Raw genomic sequence first — 20,674 nt, forward strand, 5'->3', positions numbered from 1 at the left:
GTCGACTTGTAGGTGTTGTACATTCTAATCGATTCGGCTCGGGACCCAAACTTTCCTAGGATTGTAAGATATAACCCAACTCAATCCATCACAACAATAATTGCTTGCTTATAATTTGAGAACATGTTTGTATGATCATATCCCATGATTCCCCTATGAACCCATGACACCCTAGTGCTTTTAATCAATTGTTTACACCCTTATTTTATTTATCTTGTTTGTTTATTTTCATTGCTATTTTAGTTTAGTAACCTTCTACATCAACCCAATTTGTGACACCCCTAGACACCACTAGTTACAATAGAATCTTCATTTCAATACCCGTCCCTTGGGATCCGACCTTTACTTGCCTCTTTACTAATTGTAGAGTTGTTTGTGAAGTATAAATTGTGTTTTGTATCGACCATTGACCAACGACCACATATGCTTAATTGTGAACACCAAATGGCTCCGATCAGCGTCTTACCTTTGTCTCTCGCTAGGAGACTCGGTCTGACCAAATTTAATTGCACTAACATGACCAATTAGATGGTCGACCATAGCATATCACGGCCACTAGGAGTTATAGAGGACATACCTGTCAAGATCGGGAAACTCTTTATTCCCATAGATTTTGTAGTTCTTGACTTCCCCGAGGACACTCAAACCCCAATTATTTTAGGGAGACCATTTTTATTCACTGCTCGTGCAGTGATCGATATCGGGGGCAAGACACTTACATTTCAGGTCAGAGATGAAGAATTGATTTTTCATCATTCTAAATCTCGTAGGGCTCCCATGCAAGTTCAACCTTGCAATGCCATATCCTCTACCGATTTAGATATAGACATTCCAGCTGAGAATGTTGAATTTTTTGCCGCTATCGTAACCCCTCCGCCTCAGACTGAGAGCGAAAAGGAGGAACATTCTTCTGTTTTCCTTGCTGCAGGTACAGATGGAGTGGATGCTGGAGTTGTCAAAGGCCAAAGTGCGTTTAAAGTCAATCAGAATGGAGATGCCAATGTCAATGTCAATGGGAATGACAAAGGGAAGAAGAAAGTTCGTGCTTACGTGGACTTCAACTATTCTCCTTCCACTGGTTCAAATTCAAACTCATGGAGATCGAAGAAAACGGTCCGAGATGCTGACGGGACCTCCTACATTCAGAAGCCCTCTTATGGGATACTGAGATGTTTTGGGCAATAAGCGGGGAATGCCCCGTGTAACAATTTGTAAAATTTAAATTCCCGTTGAACTTCTTTATTGCGTTTTTAGAACTGTTAGACTTTAGTTTAATTAGCTTAGCGAATATCGACTATAGACTGTGTATTTTGTGATTTGGTATTGTCGGTATATGTTTTTGTGTTTTTTTATGCAGGTTTGGGGAATTTATACCGCATTGGGATGAATTGCACGAGAAAACAACTCGATTGAGTACTTTTTGTACTCGATCGAGAGCAAGGCCTAAGGAAGTTCATCGATCGAGTGGTTTAAGGCACTCGATCGAAATGGCAAAATTGAAGAATACTCGATCGAGAGGATTTCTATTCGATCGAGCAGATTGGAGGCCAAAGTTCTCGATCGAGTGATTTTAAATCACTCGATCGAGTGAATTTGCTTATTACACGCAGGAAGTTACTTCTTTAACTTCTATTTTTCATTCTAGTTTCATTCAACTTCTTATTTGCGATATTTTGTGCGATAATCTCTCATTTCCTCCATAATTCTTGCCCTAATACCAAATCAACTACCCACTTTATTTACCTTGCTAATAAATCGGCCAAAGCCCTCATTCACCACCTTAAAATTTGTCCTTCTTTGCGGTCAATTTGGGAATTAGGGTTTTACGGGTTTTCGATCGAAAATCCGTCTTTTGCTACTATTTGTTTCAATTTTCTTGCTTATTTTTGTGGTTTCATCATCAAGTAAGTACTCCCTACATTTCCTTTGTTGTTAATTGCTTGTTTTTCGACATTATTAAGGAATTAGGGTTTAGGGTTTAGCAATTTGGTTCGAAAACCCGACTGATTTGGGAGTTTTTGTGTTTAATTTGTTTAATTGATTGAATTCCCTTATTTCTTGCTTGATTAGGATGGAAAGTAGCTCCCTTCCCTCGACTAGTTCAACTGCTGTTCAATCCTCGACTGAGACGGTGGTACCTGTTGTTACCACCGTCACTCCGACTGTTAGTACCACAGTTTTGTCTGCTGTTTCCCCTACTATTACTGTTGGTACTACTACTGTTGTCGTTGCTAGTTCCGCCTCTGTCATGGCTAGCTCTGTTTCGGGCTCTACAATTTCTACTAGCACTGCTGCTAGCTCCGTCACTGCTACCTCTACTAGCACAGCTACTGCTAGCACTTCAGGTATCGTGTTTACTACGGTGACCACCCCTGCTGCGTGGTCACCAGCTGTCACAGCCGCTTACCGGGCTGCCTTAGTACCTCGTTCCGTCAGAGGACGAGCTTCTTTCTTAGGTACTAGAGGCCTGAGTCGCGGACGAGCTACACCCGCTGCTGGCCAGGTCACGATCCGTGTCGATGAGTCTCTTGACTCACAACCCGACTACACTGAGGTACGTTTTGTTAACGCTTTACATCGTACTCATTTCTTTGCTTTAGAGAGCTGTGATTTTGCTTCAACTAAGTTTTTGTGTCATAAGTCGCTTGAGAGGTTAGGTATTTACGAGCCCGTAGTTGAGATATTGAACGGGACGGGGATGTCGAGACTGATTACCATGAGTGCCTTGGCCTACAAGGAGCTGACCCTCGAGTTTTTCAGCTCCTTTACCTTCTCTGCTGGCGCTTACGCCACTGACCCGGGTAGTTCGTGTGTCTCCTTCTAGTTATTTAACTGGACCACGACCTGGTCCCTAGCTGAGTTTGGCAGTAGGTTAGGTTTGTCTTCTACCGGGGACTCTGTCCCTCCTAGGATGGTCATCTGCATGTTGTGGAGGACCTTGGCATAGACTAGTTATGAGGAGCGCAATTTCGCGCATGTCCACCTTCCCCCGGCCCGTTACTTCTTGCGTCTCATTGGTGGGACCGTGTTTGGCCGTAAAGAACCAAACAATGTGAACAACATTGAGATGTCTATTCTTGGAGGTTACCTGAACATTGATAGTGAGGGACCTTTTGTGCTTAACATTGCTTACCTGACTGCTCAGTATTTTCATAATGTGGGGCAGAAGACGACGGGCACCATTGTTTGCGGTGGCATATCCACTTTTCTTGCCTGTTCTATCTTCCGCGTCTTTCCTCGTGACTTACAACACCTAGAAACTGATAGGTACCTTGACATTGCTACTTTTCTTGCCTGTTCTATGTTTTGGCTTGCTTCTGACCAGCAGACATGGAAGATTTGTGGTTCCTTGTCTGTGCCCTTACCTTGCACCACTTTGCCCCGTCTTGTTCCCCTGCCCATTGTTAAGGGCAGGCTACCTCCACCACTACTCATGTTTCACCTCCCACTTGCTCCACCTTCTACCATGTCCGCTTCTAGGAAGCAGAATAGACCTGAGGCCGGAGAGGGATGCACACCTTCTACGGGTGGCCAGACCTCCACGACCATACCTACCCCGATCCCTACTCCTACACCTACTCCTGACACTGCACAGCCGGTTTATCCGGCTAATTTTATTCCACCTCCACCTTTTGAGGCGTCCGCGGTCCTAGACCAAGGGCGCCATGACGGTTTGCTTCTTGAGCTTCTTACCAGGCAGGCTCGTATGGAGCGGGACATTGCACTTGCTTTGTTCCCTCTATATGAGTATCACATGAGGAGAGGACGTCCTGTCCCTGAGGGCTAGCCACACCTGTCTTTCTACCGGTACCCAGCTGAGGGGTACCCACAGCCAGCCAGCGACGCAGACACTGCTGAGGAGGAGGAGAGAGTACGCGCTGAGGAGACGAGGAGGAGGGAGCAGCAGGTGGACCCAGACTTCACGGTGGAGGACGTGGAGGACGACGGTGACGAGTAGCTACTGGTCTACTCACTTCCCCAGTTTTCTGGCTGGTTTGGGAAAGTTCGTATTTTGTATGTACATTCTTGCTCTTTTATTTATTTCTGTCTCCTTTTTATTTACTGTTTTTCATGCATTTATTGGTTGTTTTTACCCCGTTCCCATATCTATCTCCTGGTGTATGCTGGAAGACAACGAAGGCGTTGTCCGTTTTGGTTAAGGGAGGGTAATGCATCCTTTGAGTCTGCATTTTGCATTGTTTTTGCATTCACGTTTCCTTTTTCTGCTTGCATTGTATTTATTTCTTTTAAAAAAAGCTTAAAAATCAAAAAAATTCGAAAATTCAAAAAAATAAATCAAAAAATATATTCACGTTTCATTTTGCATATAGGTTGAGTCGGAACGGTTGATTTCCGTGATGATATTGCACTTTAACTTGCCATTTTTACTTGAGCCTTGCATTTTTATTGACAGTTATTAGCTTAGTCTTACGCATATCTCCGAGTTAATGTCAAAAATTTAGCTGACCGTGTAGACTTGACCTGATAGATTGGCAACCTACTTTACAATTTCTGAGCTTTAGAGCCATATAACTGGTGACATTCATGACCAGTTCATTAGGAATTAAGAGTAGTACACCTTGCATTATATGTTCATCACTTTTGCACACTTATGAAATTCGATTTCTTGTCAAATGCATATATTCGGGTTTGTGGTCGGTGTCACATGTAGGGAGGTGCTTGAAAATATCCCCATCTTTCATTTTTCACCCAATTAGCTCCACTTTAGCCAAATGTAGCCTTTTTGACCCATTAGCTACACCCAAAACTAAGCCTGCCCAGTCAAGGTAGTTTAGTGTGATTATTGTGGTATGTTTATCCTTGTGCAAGTTTGGTCGTTTCATTGTTTGGAGTTGGTGAAGGAATGAAAAAAGGGATGAAAAAGAAAAAGAAATGAGACGTGAAGGAGAAGAAGAAGAAGAAGAAAAATAAAAAAAATAAAAATTTTGAGAAAAAGATTGAATCAGACGTGAAAAAAAAAAGAGAAAAAAAAATGAAAAAAGTTAGTTGTTTGAATAAATGCGACCGTATTAAAAAGGGAAGTTTGTGACGGTCTCACTCCTCTGTTCTTATTTACATCTTTATGAGGAGATAGTGTATTTTGTTAGTGAGATATGTGCCATAAAAGGCACTTAAGCTTTATTTTACAGCCAGTTGAGACTCGGATGATTTCATATGGTCTTGTTTAGGAACTAGCTTGGCGCTTATACCTCCACATTTCCATAATTTGTTTTGCCTTTTCTCACCTGTGGCCTCAATTTCTTATATTATTTGTAAGCCCTCGGCTGTGACGGACATTGTTGGTTGGAATGTGTGTATAGTACTTGAATCGCCTATCATTTTTATTGCATCCATGTTATGTAGGTCGCAGTTTAGGTGAGTAACTGTTTCTCTTTCTCTCTTAAACATATATATTTCACCCTTTGCTTCATGAGAGAAGAGTGGCCCCGTGAGAGTCCGATTTTGTTGGTCTTGCAAGGTCGATAGGTCAGTTTTATTTATGGACATCTTATAACTCGTTTGCGTATTGACTACTGTAGCTATGACTGTTAATTTTCATTTGCATTAAATTGGTTCAAGTAGACAAGTTATAGCTAACTCTGAGTTTTCATTTCCATTCCATTAGTTTGCATTTAGTTTACTCGAGGACGAGTAAAGGTTCGGTTTAGGGAGATTTGATACGTGCAATTTATATAGTCTTTTTAGTCTTTTATTGCACGCATTTCTATTCCTTTTGTGTCGTTATGTATTGCAAAATGCCCCGAATTGGCTACTTTGGTTTGTTTTGTCTAATTTGCAGAAATGAACCTGAAAGTGGTGAAACCGCGCCCTATTCGTCCTGTTTAGCATGCATTATGAGGATACGGGAGATATTAGAGCGAGAGTCGTGCCTTAGAATGCGTGAAGGATGGTCATTTAAAGCTGCCAAAGACGAGTTAGAGGCCGATTTGGTGGAAAAGCACTCGATCGACAAGACTTGGGGGTCGATCGAGTGGTTTGGCTGACACGAGGATTCGATCGAGTGATTATATCTGCTCGATTGAAATGGTGATTATTGGAGTTCCTCGATCGAGAGCTTTATCTGCTCGATCGAGAGGAAATGCTGGAGAAGACCTCGATCGAGTGGTCTCAATCCACTCGATCGAGAGGTTTATTAGCTTATGCGGGTTTACTAAGTCCGTGTTGTTTTATTTTATTAAGTATTACGCTTCCCTATATAAGGAAGTCGTAATTAGGTTTTTAATGATTTTTTCACATACTTTCTACCGATTAAACTTTTGAAACTCTTAATTACTCTTTCCTTGACTGCTTAATCTCTTTACCTTTTGTTTGCTTTGTGGAGTGTTCTCTATGCCGGATTCATAAAGATTGTAATCATTCTTCTACTCTTCCTAATCTTAATACTTGTTTGCTTTAATTATTGTTGTCTCTATATTACTCTTGCTCTAGTTTTATTTATGCTATATTGTTATATTACATTATGTCTTTCATTAGCATTCTTATCATTATTATTGTTGACACCCTTAATAACATGAGTAGATAATCCTCTCTATGTTAGGACTAGCGAATCCATGGTAGGATTGTGACGATGTAGCGAATAGGCTTGTTTAGGTGACGCGGAAAACCCAAGGTGGGAACAAACGCGGGAGGGATGGTACCCTGCCAATTATTGCACTATACTTGAATAGGAGGATGATTACAATTGAGGTGCAAGGCTAATCCTGCTGGCACTAGGCGTCTGGCCTGCAAGATCTTGAACGGATGTATATTTGATAACAATATGCTAATGTCGTGCGTTGATGTGTTCTTGAATGTGAATGTGTGAATGTGTGAATGTCCTTCTTGATTTGCTTCCTTGGCTATTTATAGGGTGAGAACCCTAGATATGTCCTACTTTGATTATGGAAAGGGAATATAATTTCCATAAGAACTCTTTCCATATCCGGCCGCCTTCCCCAATTCTCCCTGATCTCCCTAACTTCTTTTTCCTTAATTCGGACGCCTTCTATGATGGGCTCATGATCTTCCTTTAGCCCGTTTCCCTTTTCTTCCAATTTCGGGCTTCCTTCCTCCTTATTACTCCTCCCCTACCATTTTTTTTATTAAGTGGGCCTTCCTTATTGTGCTATTTTTAGCCCAAACAGTTTGCCCCAAACTTCTTGTGAAGTACGCTTCAAGGTGTCGAGCAAGGAATTTACGTAATCGTATGCTAAAGCCCTAAGCCGTCTTTTACACTCCTTCTCATGCACTCCATCACGTCAACCACCCTATTCCTCTTTTCTCGCACCGTACTCCCTCTCTCCTCTTTATAACCCTAACTCCCACTTTGTACTTTCATTTACTCTAATCCATTTCAAAAAGATTCTTATCTCTAAACCCTCAACCTTCCTTCTCCTTCATTTTGTCGGCTTCATTGTTCCACTCCCCTCCGTCTCTTTCACCAGGTATTTGTTCCTCCTTTTCTTCTTTGATTTCCATTTTCTCTCTCCACCATGGTAAAACTCGACAATGTTCATCAACCACCACACCCGCTGACCGTAATCTCGACCCAACCTTTCCTTCTCGGGGACTTTTTAAATATCCCCACGACTGTGACTCCGCTTTGACTCCGGCCACATTCCTACGATCAAAAGTCTGCGTGGTCTTGGTGACGGGGTGGATATTGCCATCCCTGAACCGGGACATAAAGCGGACGCCCTCCATCCAGGATGGGTTAGTTTTTATCTCTACCCATTTAGATACGGCCTCCGTTTTCCTTTCCCTAAACTCAACCAAGACTTCATCTTTACCAACAACTTTGCCATGGCACAAATTTCTGCTGCCATCTGGAGGGTTCTTCTCTATTCTCTAGCCGCCGGTCAGAACACTGGTAAACCTGTCACTCTGGGCGATCTTGCCCACATGTACAACATCAGATCCCTGGGCAGGGGTCAGTTCTCATTCTGGGGCCGTGGAGAGGCTCCTTTTAAACACGTGTCCAAATCCCGTGATGAGAAATAGTTTTAGGACCTCTTCTTTGTGAGGAAGGACTCCATCCAGCCTCCTGCTGATTACATCTTCGAGAAATGGGTTCTGACTTCGAGTAAGTAGCCTTCCTGTCACCTGATTTATTTTATCTCGCGGCTTACTAGCTTACTTCATCGTCTTCGTGCAGGCCCCTGTTACCTGACCCGCATTGGTGCCAAGATTCATGCCCGCAGCAAATTGTTCAGTATCTCCGAGTCTGAGAGAAAGTTCCCAGACCTGCTCCCTGGTTTTTCACCTGCCTCTTCCTCCAATCCTCCTCAGTCGGCTCACAGCATGTCTTCTGGTAAGGCTTCTACAACTATTTTAATATGCATGCTGTTTCTCTCTGACGTTTTAAGTATCCTGACGCCTGAGGTGATGTCTGCTTGGAGGCTCCAAAGTTGATCCCTTAGAAATCATCCTCCAAACTGCCAAAAGGAAGAGACCTTCTGCCAGCCTTGATGTGGCCTCTGTCTCCAAGAGGAGTGCTCCTGCTGCTTCCTTACAGAATCCTCCTACGTTTTCTAGTTCTGCTGCCCCCGGGCCCTTGGAGGTTGACCCATTGTCTCGTCATCCGCCTACTCCTCCTGCTAGTCCTCGTGCTTCATCCAGCGGAGGCATTACATCTTATTTCCCAAAGGGTTTTGGGAATGTGGACAAGGTGCCATACTGGCAGGAGATCGACCAGCTGCTCTTCCCTCCTCTGAAGGAGACATTCTCAAAGTTCTCCCCAGAGGAGATGGCTGAGAACGACGTGCACAATGCCTTCATGGTAAATACTCTTCATTTTCTACCTGTCTGTTTGCTTTTGCTTAGTTTCCTCTTGCTAACTTCTTACTTTTTGAACCAGACCCTCCAGTCTGCACTCTACAATAGGAAAATGATCAACATAGTGCAGACCATTAGCCGGGCCACCAACGTCAAAAACCAGGAGCTGAAGGGGACTATTGCTGATCTGGCGCAGCAGCGGGCTGATCTGAAGGAGCGTGTGGTGGAGCTGAAGACTGAGCTTGCCGTCACCAAGAAGAAGCTGGAGGAGGGGGCTGATCAGCTGGCTCGTACTCAAGCGGTGTGCAGCACTTTCTCTGACTCCCTTAAGCGCTCTGATGAGAAGATCAGCGAGCCGATCTCCCTGGCCACCAACGTTGTTGCCTATGCTACCTGGCGGGGAAAGATCAGCGGGATGTGTGCTGCTCTTGAGGAGGCTCCCACCCAGCAAGCTATAGAGGAAGAGGAGAAGCAGCTGGAGATGCTCTACCCCACCCAATCTGATCTGAGTGCGCTGATGCCTGAAGTAGGGGAGGTGAATTCTCTTGCATTGGCTGAGCAAGCTGCTGGGGGTGACGCTGGAATGTCCCAGGATGTTGCTGATAGAGCTCAGGAAGCTATGGCGGCTGAGGATCTGCAAGATGGTACAGTACCTGAAATGGGAGGTCAGCAGGCAGAGGAGATGCCATAGGTGGAGGTCATTAATGTGACCGATAATTAAGTATTTTTATGTTTTGATGAACTTTTTTGGCAGTCTGGCCCAGAGGTGGCAGACTTTGTAAGTTTTAAAAATTTCTTTCTGTGGCTGCTCCGCCAAGGTGGCAGTTAAACTTGGGGGCGTATTCTGGCCATATTTTGGAATGCCCCTTGTCATAGTTTGGCAAGGTTTTATCCTTCGTATTGTGTGCTTGTTATCTAGTTTCTTTAGTTTAGGAGGTTTGCTATGTCAGCCTGCTTGACTGATTTAGGCGAGTCCTGTCATCCTATAAAGGACTGACGTTTTGACTCAGCTAGCTGTCGTGTCAGCCTGCTTGACTGATTTAGGCGTATGCCACAGTGTAAGGAGGAGTGGCCGTATCAACCTAAGAGGCTGATTTAGACCAGCCTGGTCAACCTGAAGAGGCTGATCCAGACTAAGCTAGCTGCCGTGTCAGCCTGATGGCTGATTTAAGCGTATGCCGCAGTTTTGGACTACTTAACCTTGTTCATGACGCAAGGTGTGTTCATCACATTTAAAGCCAACAGGGGCGTAACTTAGGCAAGTTTATCGTCATTCTAGGACCAATGGGACGCTGCAGGATTCTGGTAGCGCATATATCCCTACGTTCCATGTTCTTGTGTGTTGCGTGTCATTTATATGATGTTTTACACCCTATTTTACACGCATTTCAGAGCTCAATTATGTAGTTTATGCTACTATTTTCCCTATTTCCGTCTACTTTCGTGTTTTTGTATAAAATTGCAGAAATGTAAAGAATCCAGCGGAAAATGAGCCAAATCCGTTCCCGAGTGTTTAGCATAGGATTTGATATGAGGTATTGACTCGAGGAATGAACTTGGTGCGCGTTTAAAGGCCTTAAGATAGTGATGTGGCATGATGTCGTCACTCATCCAATCAAACACATTTATAATACTCAACATACAACTAGTTAGTGGTAAGTCGAGGTCGATCCATGGGACGGTGGTTACTCAAATTATTCAATCTAATTATGGTTGTGCTTGGGGTTGTCACAATTATAATGGGTTGATGATTCTAATCTAATAGATGCAATAAACAAGCAATAAAAGGAAAGATGTAAACAATTGATTAAAAATGCTAGGATATCATGGGGTCATAGGGGATTCATGGGAATTGATCATACAAACATGTTCTCAAATTATAAGCAAGCAATTATTGTTGTGATGGATTGAGTTGGGTTATATCTTACAATCCTAGGAAAGTTTGGGTCCCGGAGCCGAATCGATTAGATTGTACAACACCTACAAGTCGACTTAATCTTCCCTACTCAACAACATGCATGGTCTAATGAGACTCGAGTTGGTTTATGTCTTACAAGTCTCATTGAAAAGATAAGAGATGGTAGTAAATGCAAGGATTCATAGGCTTAGCATTTCATCAAACATAACATGTGCATGAGTTGAGATCATAACAAGCAAGCAAATAAACCATGAAAGCATATTAATTTAAGCATGAATCATTCCCCATGTTGGTTTCCCCTAATTACCCACTAATCCTAGCTAAGTAACTACTCACTCTTGATCAAGTTTAACATGTTAATAAGGTTGTCAATCATACTAACAAAGCCAAACATGATGAACAAGTAAGAAAGATTAACAATAATTAAAACAAGGATTAAGAGGATTATACCTACTAATGATTCCAATAATAAAGCAAAGATAAAAGAAGTACTTGATAATTGATGGAAGGTTGTCAATCTCCCAATAACCACCCAATAATCTTCAATTACCCAATAATAAACTTGAATAATAAACTTGAACAATAATTAAGGAGAGATTAATGTGTAATTTGTGTGGAAAGATTGAGATTAATCTATTCTAATCTACTCCTAATCTAATCTAAAGAAGGATTGAATTAACCTAATGAAAACTTGGTTCTAATCTAATAAAACTTGATAAAGAGATTATTACAAATGGGGTATTTATAGTGGAAATTAGGGAGGATGCATTAGGGTTAACTAAGGGCTAAACTAGTAATTACACTTTTTAAGTTGAGCAAGGAGGAGCCGGTATTTTCTGAGAGAAGGGCTTCTCTTTTCGTAGCTTGAAGAAGACAATCCGTGCTGTGAAGAAATCCGAGCGGATTAGTGTCGGGACGGGCGGATTGTAGCAAGGGAATCCGAGCGGATTTGGAGCAAGACGCTCGGATTGTACCAAGGGAATCCGAGCGGATTGGGAGCAATCCGAGCGGATTGTAGCAGGGGACGAGCGTCTTCAGCGTAAGACGCGCGGATTGCTGTACAGCTTCTTTGTTTGAGCTCGGATTGTAAAACGGACGTCATTTTCTCATCCGGACTCCTATTGGAGTGATTCAAAAGCCTAGATCGCTTATTTTTTCGACGCCGTTCTATCTAGCATATTTTCAGAGCCAAAGGAGCAACCCTTGGTTTACGTTCCGAGCAATTTTCTTCATGAATGGCTTCCTTGCTTTTCCTCCTTGCTTTAAACCTTATGACCCGTCTTTATACTCTTTATTCCTACATCATTGGTCATCATTCTTGCCTCCTCTTCATACTAGTCCATCTAATATCATCAATAAGCTTCCAAGTATGCACGAAAGACGGGAATTTCCGCCTTATTATCTCCTTTTCTACAAAACATATGAAATGCGATAGAAAAGCAAATAGGAAGGTTTTGACGGATAAAATGGCCATAGAATGTTATAATAGTATGCAAAATAGGCTCAATTAGGGGACTAAATGTGCGCTAATTATGGTCACATCAAATATCCCCAAACCGAACCTTTACTCGTCCCGAGTAAAGAGGTGACTAAAACTAGACCTTTATTTAAACTATCCTACTAATATAACCGATATGAGACAATTAGCGGGTCTCACTCCGCCCCTTCAACTCACAACAAGACAACCATGAGGTAGGATGCCTTCTTGCAAGGCAAGGTGGGTCTTGCCAAAATGGCGACACATCCAAACATTAAGCACACAAAATCAAGTAATGGATGTATCTACAAAAGAATAGCCACTCTCCTCATCTAAGTGGCGGAAATTATCTACAAGGGAAGCAATATAAGGGTACACACTCCTTCATAGATGCAATTTCTTCGAACTACTAAGCCTAGAAGGATACCAATAAATCACCTCCAAGTTGTGTCAAGCTAGGGTACCTTTGTCCTCAATCGTTAAATGTTTTTGTCAAGAGTAGACTCCCTATGGTGTTAGAAACACAGGAGGATCGCGGAATTCCCCCTCTTGCCTAGACAAGAAGAAGGGTCGTCCCCTCTCTACCATGCACAAAAATGGATACGGTGGATAAAGGGATCGATAGAATTTGAGTTTCATTTTGGGAGTTTGCTTTTGTTTTTTTTTTTGTTTTCCCCCCAATTTCTTGTGGCATATAACATTTGAGAACACTTTCTTTGCCATTTCTTTTGATTTTTGGCATTTTCAACACTTGACAACTTTTTGCATTTTCTTTTGAACATTTTCAAAGTCACCTCAATTAGTAATGAGGGTGCCTTGTATTTGAAGCTTAGGAGTTCTATTTTTGCTCCTCTTTTCTTTTGATGCATTTTGCAAACTTTCTTTCACTTTTCATTTCATTGAACTCAAATTGATTTCTTTTTGTGCCCATTCCCTTTGATGACAAAATGTGGTAGAACATGGATGGATGAATGGATGAATGCATGGTTTCAAGGGTCACCTTGGAATAAACGGTAGCCAAGGAGTTATCACACCACAAGGTACTCTTGACTAGGCCTTAAACCATGGGTCAAAGGATACTAGCATGACACATCCTAGGGTGTTTTACAAGCATTCTAACAAGCAAAGTCTTAAGAAGAAAAAGCATCTACTAGGGCCTATATACACTTGTCAAGCTTCCCAAATAGACGGTTTCGCAAAATTTTTCTAACATGCAAACTACATGCCATGATGCAACTAGCATATAAACATCCTAATGCAAATGATTCTACCAACTAATATGACATATAAACTAAATGCAAGTCCTAAATTCACATTGTTTTTACCGCATCAATCAAAATAAAGCCACATAGTCATTAACATAAAGAGGAAAAAGAAGATTGGAAAGATCATACCATGCGGTCTTCAATATCCTCATGTCTCGGATGTGGCGTAGTCAATCAAAGTGAACAAGGATAAACAAACACAATATATACAAGACAATATATACAAAGGAAATGAACTTGGTTTTTTGGTTTTTCAATTTTTCCAATTTTTTTTGATTTTTGAAATTTTTCAATTTTTATGGTTTTTGAATAAAAGTTAAGTGTTAGAATTCCCATCCCCACACTAATATGGGCATTGTCCTCAATGGCCAAAATGATGGAAATTATGCAAAGATGATGCATGATTTCTATACTAAATGCAATTCTACACTAAGCTATACTACATGATGCATGGTTTTTGTTATGACGGAGAGGATAATTTAGATTACCTCCCGTTGTGTATGCATTAACTTCCCCAAACCAAATAAGACACTATTTCTAATGTCAAAGATGGGTATAGTTCATGCACACACTATGCTATGCATGAAACTAGATTGTCATTTTGGATTTTCAAAAATGGGAACAAAAAAGAACACCTCATTGGTACCGAGGTGTGAGTCCTTTGATGTTGCTAGGACTAAACCAAGAATGATCAAAATGAAATAAAATACAAAGAGATATAGACAAACCATGGGAGTGTAGGAGTCTCCAAGGCTAGTCTTCCATCATGCTATCATCATCATCACTTCCCTCATGAGAAGTGGTCACATTGCCACTTTCCTTGGCACTTTCTTCTTCACTTTCTTCATTATCTTGCTCATCATCATCTTCACCATCTCTTTCTTCATCTCCACTTGCTTCTTCCTCAATATTATCATCAATTTCTTCACCATTTCCAACAACCTCATTGTCTTCCACCACGTCCCTAGATGCACCCGGAAATAAGGCTTCTTTATCCGCCCAACTAGGCAAAGGACAAGATGGATCAAGGAGTCCTTGCCTAGCTAAATGTAAGAGGGGAGGATATTGAGCCAAATAAGTGTTCTTCCGATCTTCATAAGCTTGCTTGTGCATGGCTTGCATAAGAAGAGTGACATAGTCTTTCCCAATTTCAACTCCTTGCGGTTTGAACTCTTCATACACAAAGGGGTATGGCGGTAAAACAATGGAAGAGGAGGGAGTTTCATGATCACCCTTTTGTTGTTGAATGATGTACTCGGCTTCTTCGGATAGGGGAAGTAAATAGTTGGTCCGGTGGACACTTAGACGACAAATCTTCGCGGGTAAAGTGAATGATCGAGCCTCACTAGTAAGCCACCCATACTTGGTGTCAAGGGGATTGTGAGCAACCCACTTGAACTTGTTAATCATGATAGACATATCAATAAGATGGCCACCTTCCTTTGCCTTGTACTTGCTATCCTTATTGAAATTAGGATCAAAGTGCTTGGCTAGGACCGTGACTAGGCCGCCATTAACAATAACGGTTGTACCCTTCTTCCCACTATCAACATGGAGCCATCTATCAACCAATAGCCTCAAAGAATTGTAAGGCTTGGTGTGAATTCTTCCAATATTCAAAGCCGATTCAAGGAGAATAAAATCAAGTCTTGTGAAATGATTGGTGTCTTTCCTAGCAATTATGGTATTTCCCACAACTTTGTGCCATACTCTTATGCCCGGATGATGGACCAAAAGAGCACGACAAGCATGAAAATCATCAAATTTCTTCCCGGAGATTGCCTCCCAAAGAGGCTCGGGGTCATACTTCCCATATTGCTTATAATATTTCTCTTCATCGCTAAGACCCAAAATTTCACCCAATTCCTTAAAGGTAATGCGTCTACTAGTGTTAGCTAGACGAAACTCAAGATTTTCCCTATTCTCAACTTTTGTCACTTTTAAAGAACTTAAGAATTCCAAGACAAGGGAGGGGTATGTTACTTCCTTTGTTTCAAACAATTTCTTCAAACCCATGGCATTGAAAAAGGCTTTTGTTTGTTCAAGAACACCCAATTTCTCCAAAGCATCTTTACATATGAATTTGGTGGGTTGAATTGATTTCATAGCAAACTTGGCAAATGTCTTTCTATGGGTATCGGAAATAAAAGTTACCTCCGGATAATGCAAGAGTTGATCGATTACCGGAGTAGAAGGTGATGCTCCCATAGAAGCTTGTTGTTGTTGTTGTTGCACTTCCAAGTTTGGTGTTGCTACCACCATTGCCAAAGCTTTCTTTGTTTGGAGAGCTTTTTGCCTTTGAGAGAGAGCCTTTGCTTTTGGTGCCTTTGTTGCCTTTGTTGCACCCTTTGTCCTTGCCATTTGATGAACTAACCAAGAAAAGAATCAAAAATCTTCAATTTGTAGAATGCCCAAATCGATTTGAAGGTGAAAGGCTTTGCCTTTATGAAATCAAAAATCGACTCAAAGGTTGAAGAATTTGTTCTTGGTTTTGATTGTTATTGAAGATGGAGTGATTGATTTGTTGTTTGAAGGATGGTTTGATTTGATTTTGGTGGATTTTGTTGAGGGTTTTTGTTTTTGTGATGGAGAGGATGAGGGTTTTGATGTTGTGGGTAGTGTTTGTGAATGAATGAATGAATGAATGAAGGTGGGGTGGGTTATAAAGAAGTCGACAATTTCGAACGCGAGGGACAATCCGTGCGGATTGGGCGCAATCCGTGCGGATTCTTCAGCTTCAAAATTTTCAAAATCCCGCCTAGAGACGGGCGGATTCTGGGAATCCGCTCGGATTCTTTTTGAGGGACGGGCGGATTTTGTGCGGACGGACGGATTTCACCCAGAGATTTTTCTTTGTTTTCTTGACTTCAAGACGGGCGTCTTGTATAAAAGACGGACGGATTCTTTGAGACGGGCGTCTTTCCGAAAATACCCTCGGATTCTTCAACAGTCAAGAAATTTGCAATTTCAGCTCACCAGCCCAGACGGGCGTCTTCTCGAGCAGGGACGCTCGGATTTGCTGCAGACGGGCGGATTCTCAGGAATCCGCTCAGATTCTGGTCCTTTGTACCCGGATTCACTTCATTCGTGCACAATGCATTTCCCTTTACCATTCTTCCATTCTTCTTCATTTCTTGTGTTCTTCATTGTGGGGGCACTACTAAAGCATGAATAGCCTAGGCAATTGCCATCCCCACACTAAGGTAAAGCACTACACATCAATTGAAATTGTTAGTCCCTCCCTCACTTCTCTCTTTTCATGACAATTATTATGATCAAAGTAAATAAAAATCCAAAAATGACAAAAATGCAATACAAGAATTGAAAAGTAAGTTAGGGAGTTAGAAATATTTACAAGTGGTGGTTTAGGGAGGACTCCACTAAACTCTCATTCTTGATGAGATTTCAAGGGGGCATGTTCAAGGTGTTGTTGATGTTGCTCAACACCTTGAAGAAGTAATCAAAAGCTTGTTCATTGTTATGGTAGAGGTCCTCAATAGACCGTGGCCCTTGTTGTTGATCATGATCGATGGCATGCCCAATGTAGGGATTAAAGATCCCTTCAAATTCGTCGTCCCAAAGACCACAAACTTCATTGAGTTGATCATTGAAAATCTCTTGCTTAGATGGAGACAACTCTCCCAATTTCTTCTCTTGGCCAATGAGGCCATCCTCTTCTTCCTTGGTTGATTTTGATGAGCTTTGCAAGCTCTCCTTGTCACAATTCACTTGCTCTTTGAATGGAGCATCTTCAACTTTCTTCCTCCATTGGAGTTCCGATTTCTTCCTTTCATCTTTCCGGCTATAATGATCAATCATGAAACATGGCTCATGCAAACGAGGATCTCTCATGGTCTTGTCAAGATTAAAAGTTATGCTTTCATCTCCCACTTCGAGAGTGAGCTCTCCATGTTTCACATCAATCACTGCACCCGCGGTGTGTAGGAAAGGTCTTCCTAAGATGATTGGAATGTTGGAATCTTCCTCCATATCAACAATGACAAAGTCCACCGGGATGAAAAACTTCCCAATTAAATGCGGACATCTTCCCATATCCCTAATGGTGTCTTCGTCGATCTATCGGCCATTTGAAGAGTGATATTGGTGCATTTAAGCTCTCCCATTCCCAACCTTTTACTTACCGAGTATGGCATGACACTCACACTAGCCCCTAGATCACATAAGGCTTTGTTGATCGTCGTGTCGCCAATGGTACACGGTATTGAGAAGCTTCCCGGATCCTTTAACTTTGGAGGTGAACTCCCTTGAAGTATTGCACTACTCACCTTAGTGAAGGCGATAGTCTCAAGTTTCCGGATCGACTTCTTCTTTGTGAGGATATCTTTCACGTACTTTGCATAGGCCGGTACGTGATTGATTAATTCCGTGAAAGGAATTGAGACTTCTAAGTTCTTCACAATTTCCATGAACTTTCCAAGTTGATCATCAAATTTGGGCTTGGCTTGACGACTTGGAAAAGGAAGTCTAATCACAATGGGCTCCTTCTCTTTGGCCTTGTCTTCATTTTTCTTTGAACTTTCTTCTTTTGATGATTCCCCTTCTTTGGGGCTTTGCACAATTTCTTCCTTTTCACTAGCTTTCACAACTTCATTCTCAACTTGCTCCTTTGGTGCTTCATATCTTGTACCACTTCTCAAATGAATGGCACTAACCGTTTCATGTCTAGGGGGATTACTTTGAGGTGGTAATTGCCCCTTTTGTCTTTGTGAGCTTGAAGATGCTAGTTGAGTCAATTGTGTTTCCAACATCTTGGTGTGAGCTAGAATGTTGTTGATGGTGGTGTCTTTTGCTTGGCTATCTTTTTGCATTTGGGTGAAAAATTCTTGTTGATTCTTTTGCATTTGGAGGACCGCTTTTTGGACATCAAAACCTTGGTCATTTTGGTGATTGTATGGATTTTGATTTTGGTAACCTTGGTTTTGATTGTAAAAGGGTCTTTGATTTTGATTTCTCATGGGTGGTGGAGTGTATGTTGTTTGAGGGTTTTGAACATTTTGGCTTTTGTATGAGAGATTTGGATGGAACTTGGTGTTTTCATTGTAAAAATTTGAATAAGGGGTACCACTTTTGTAAGCTTGGAAAGCATTAACTTGTTCGGTTGTTCCCCTACACTCACTTGAGTCATGACCCAAAGTTCCACAATTCTCACATATCCCACTTGGGATTGATGAGGATGCCGTCATGGCATTGACATGATGCTTTGATGATTTTGAGTTTTCCTCAAGTCTAGCCATAGCTTGTTCAAACTTCAAGTTGATTGTGTCAATGTGAGCACTAAGTTGAGCACCCAATTGAGTAACGGAGTCCACTTCATACTTTCCTCCTCTAGTAGCCTTGCGAGGTCTACTATATTGTCAATTATGGACCGCCATTTCCTCAATCTTGTTCCATGTTTGATTGTCATCAACTTCGGTGAACATTCCATTTGATCCCATATTGAGAATGTTCCTTGAATCTTTATATAAACCATTCCAAAATTGTTGCACTAAAAACCATTCGCTAAGTCCATGGTGAGGACATGAGCGACAAATACCTTTGAACCGCTCCCAAGCTTCATACAAAGATTCTTCATCCCTTTGCTTAAAACCCGTAATTTGAGCTCTTAGCATGTTAGTCTTTTCCGGTGGGTAGAATTTTTTGTAGAAGGCTAGAGCTAACTTCTTCCAAGAATCTATTCCAAGAGTGGCCTTATCAAGGCCCTTCAACCATTGCTTTGCGGTGCCGATTAACGAGAAAGGAAATAAGACCCATCTTATTTGGTCTTGAGTCACGCCCGTTTGAGAGATAGCTTCACAATAATCGCAAAAGGTTTCCATATGAGAATGAGGGTCCTCACTAGGCATTCCCCCGAATTGGCTCCTCTTAACTAGTTGGATGAAGGCGGACTTGGCAATAAAATTACCGGTGAGATGTTGCGGTGTAGGAGTACCATTTGGTAGATCCTCCTCGGTGGGTATAGAGTGTGACGAGAATTTAGGCATTGTAGGTGGATTTTGTGGGATATTGTGTAATGGGTTTTCTTCTCCTTCTATTGCGAAAGGATTGACAAACTCACTAGTGGGTTGAACAACTTCACCAACACCTCCCAAATTCCTCATAACAAGTCTCCTATTATTCATCAAGGTTCTTTCGATTTCACGGTCAAAAGGTAACAAATCTCTTTGTAACCTTCTAGACATGCAAAATATCAAACAACTCGAAAACAATTAGAACAAACCTTGAGGAGTTTTACTTCCCCAAGGTGAAAAAGACACAACTAATAACAATAAAAGAAATCTTAAATCAATTAAACACCGTCCCCGGCAACGGCGCCATTTTGATGTGGCATGATGTCGTCACTCATCCAATCAAACACATTTATAATACTCAACATACAACTAGTTAGTGGTAAGTCGAGGTTTGCTATGTCAGCCTGCTTGACTGATTTAGGCGAGTCCTGTCATCCTATAAAGGACTGACGTTTTGACTCGACTAGTCATCGTGTCGGCTGCTGATCGATTTAGGCGTATGCCACGATGTAAGGAGGAGTGGCCGTATCAACCTAAGAGGCGATTTAGACCAGCCTGGTCAACTCAAGAGGCCGATCCGGACTAAGCTAGTCCGTGTGTCACCGATGGTGATTTAAGCGTATGCCGCAGTTTTGGACTACTTAACCTTGTTCATGACGCAAGGTGTGTTCATCACATTTAAAGCCAACAGGGGCGTAACTTAGGCAAGTTTATCGTCATTCTAGGACCAATGGGACGCTGCAGGATTCTGGTAGCGCATATATCCCTACGTTCCATGTTCTTGTGTGTTGCGTGTCATTTATATGATGTTTTACACCCTATTTTACACGCATTTCAGAGCTCAATTATGTAGTTTATGTTACTATTTTCCCTATTTCCGTCTACTTTCGTGTTTTTGTATAAAATTGCAGAAATGTAAAGAATCCAGCGGAAAATGAGCCAAATCCGTTCCCGAGTGTTTAGCATAGGATTTGATATGAGGTATTGACTCGAGGAATGAACTTGGTGCGCGTTTAAAGGCCTTAAGATAGTGATGTGGCATGATGTCGTCACTCATCCAATCAAACACATTTATAATACTCAACATACAACTAGTTAGTGGTAAGTCGAGGTCGATCCATGGGACGGTGGTTACTCAAATTATTCAATCTAATTATGGTTGTGCTTGGGGTTGTCACAATTATAATGGGTTGATGATTCTAATCTAATA

General features: G+C 41.8%; 1 non-coding gene across 1 annotated transcript; it reads left to right on the forward strand.

Annotated features, from left to right (window-relative positions):
• The first annotated feature begins 18,958 nt into the window (after nucleotides 1–18,958).
• Nucleotides 18,959–19,065, forward strand: LOC141636991 (small nucleolar RNA R71). Its single transcript, XR_012541556.1, has one exon. It is a non-coding gene; the product is annotated as a small nucleolar RNA R71 (small nucleolar RNA).
• Nucleotides 19,066–20,674: the final 1,609 nt, after the last annotated feature.

Source organism: Silene latifolia, chromosome Y (assembly GCF_048544455.1).
Source record: "Silene latifolia isolate original U9 population chromosome Y, ASM4854445v1, whole genome shotgun sequence".
NCBI classification, from domain to species: domain Eukaryota; kingdom Viridiplantae; phylum Streptophyta; class Magnoliopsida; order Caryophyllales; family Caryophyllaceae; genus Silene; species Silene latifolia.